Source organism: Moschus berezovskii, chromosome 13 (assembly GCF_049115385.1).
Source record: "Moschus berezovskii isolate FMDL1 chromosome 13, NW_MosBer_1.0, whole genome shotgun sequence".
Classification (NCBI taxonomy): domain Eukaryota; kingdom Metazoa; phylum Chordata; class Mammalia; order Artiodactyla; family Moschidae; genus Moschus; species Moschus berezovskii.
The window spans coordinates 71,855,198-71,857,947 of NC_142472.1; positions in this window are offsets into that span (position 1 = coordinate 71,855,198).

Genomic DNA, 2,750 nt, shown 5'->3' on the forward strand with positions numbered 1-2,750 from the left:
TTGCAACCCCATGGACTGTAGCCCGCCAGGCTCCTCTGTCCATGGGATTTTCCAGGCAAGAATACTGGAGTGCGTTGCCATTTCCTCCTCCAGGGAATCTTCCCAACCCAGGGATCGAACCCAAGTATCCTGCATTAGCAGGCAGATTCTTTACCACTGAGCCACCAGGGAAGTCCGTGGTGTGTGTGTGTGTGTGTGTCCGTGGTGTGTGTGTGTGTGTGTGTATACATATATACTGGAATACTACTGAGTCATATAAAAGAATGAAATTCTGCCATTTGCAACAATGTAGATAGATCTAGAAGGTTATTATGTTAGTGAAAAAAGTCAGAGAAAGACAAATACCATATGTTGTCACTTATTCCTGGAATCTAAAAAATAAAACGAATGTAACAAAACAGAAACAGATTCACAGATACAGAGAATAAATTAGCCATTAGCAGGGAGAGGGAAGAGAGGTAGGGGAGATGGGGGAGGGGATTAAGAGATACAAAGTACGATGTATAAAATAAACAACAAGGATATAGCACAGGGAAATATAGTCATTATTTTGTCATAACTTTAAATGGAGATAATCTATAAAAACATATAACCATGTTATATATCTGAAACTAATGAAATTTTGTTAATTAACCACACGTCAATTAAAAAAAAAAATAGGATCATTTACCAAGTAATAACTCAGTACCAGGAAACAGAACAAAACAGAAACACATAAACATACATTGCTTTGCTCCTTCTGGGAGATGAGACAGGACTCTGCATGTATTTTGCCTGATGGATGACATAATTCAGTGGAATTGCTTTTGTTAAGCGTCTTATGTCTGATGTAACATATGGTTACTGTGGCCTACTAGAAGCCCTCAGTCTCAGTAAGTCAGTTTAATTGCCCAATAGGGATTACTCTGGGAATAAAGTGTTAAATAAAGCATGAGAAAATTTAATTTGTCATTGCAATAATGAAATTCAATTTGTTTTCATATATGATTTACCAAAACAGTCATATCATACTTTATATATTAAATAAAATTATAGTTAGGAAACAGCACTGAAAAACGTGATCAAAGTGCCCGGATAAAAATCACAAATGACAGTTAAGTCCTAAAATATCATATTAAACAGATGGATCATCTCTAATATGCCGATTTCAAAGCCAGGGAAGCCATGTGGGCTGAATATCAATGAGGAATTATGTCCCTATCCCTCCTACGAGCAAAAGCTAGAGGCATCCTTATTGATGGATCCGACTTCCCACCCAAATCTACAAACATCAGGGGCAGGATCATGTCCTCATGCAGGGCAAGATGAAAATATTAGCTAAAGCAAAGCTGTGCCTCCCCTATCAACAGGTAGAGTCAAGAAAAGTTTAGTGTAGGGACTTCCTTGGTGGTCCAGTGGCTAAGACTTCAAGCTCCCCATGCAGCGGACCTGGGTTCTATCTCTGGCCAGGGAGCTAGAGCCCACGGTCTGCAATTAAAACATCCTGTAAGCACATAAAAGACCTGGTTCGGTCAAATAAATAAATATGTATATATCTTTTAAAAGCAAAGAAAAGTTCAGTTTAAGGCTCCTTTCTACAGGTAGAGCTCTTGGAATAGCTTTGTCAGTGTTAGCTTTACTCATCTCTTCTGTAATGACTGATTTGATGATGGCTCTGAAAAAGGTGATGGACAGGGAGGCCTGGTGTGCTGTGATTCATGGGGTCGCATAGAGTCGGACACGACTGAGCGACTGAACTGAACTGAACTGAACTGAAAAAGGTCCATTTAGTCAAAGCTACGGAGAAGGCAATGGCACCCCACTCCAATACTTTTGCCTGGGAAATCCCATGGACGGAGCCTGGTGGGCTGCAGTCCATGAGGTCACACAGAGTCGGACATGACTGAAGTGACTTAGCAGCAGCAGCAGTCAAAGCTATGGTTTTTCCAGTAGTCCTGTATGGATGTGAGAGTTGGACCATAAAGAAGGCTGAGCACCGAAGAATTGATGCTTTTGAACTGTGGTGTTGGAGAAGACTCTTGAGAGTCTCCTGGAGAGCAAGGAGACAAACCAATCAGTCCTAAAGGAAATCAACCCTGAATATTCATTGGCAGGACTGACACTGAAGCTGAAGCTCCAATAGTCTGGTCACCTGATGCTAAGAGCCAACTCATTGGAGAAGACCGTGATGCTGGGAAAGATTTAGGGCAGGAGGAGAAGAGGGCAACAGAGGATGAGATGGTTGGATGGCATCGCCGACTCAATGGACGTGAGTTTGAGCAAACTCCGGGAGATAGTGAAGGACAGGGAAGCCTGGTGTGCCACACTCCATGGGTCTCAAAGAGTTGGAAATGACTTAGTGGCTGAACAACAACTACTCCATGTACTTGCTGGAGACCTAAGGTTCTTCCATCTTATTATTTCACCATCTCTGGGATGTTGTCCTTATCTATATCATGGACCACAAAGTCTGCATCTTCCAACCAGCAAGAAAAAGGGAAAGGGGCAAAGAATTATACATCACTTTGGTCAGAGATTCAAAATATTTTTTTTTTCACAGCAGCATTATTCACAAGAGCCAAGAGGTGGAAGCAGCCCAAGTGTCCAAGAAGGGATGGATGAATAGACAAAATGTGGGCTCTATATACAATGGGGGATTATTCAGCCTTAAAAAAGGAATGAAATTCTGTTACATGCTGCAGTATGGATGAACTTTGATGACATTATGCCAAGTGAAATAAGCCAATCAGAAAAAGAGAAATATGTGTGAT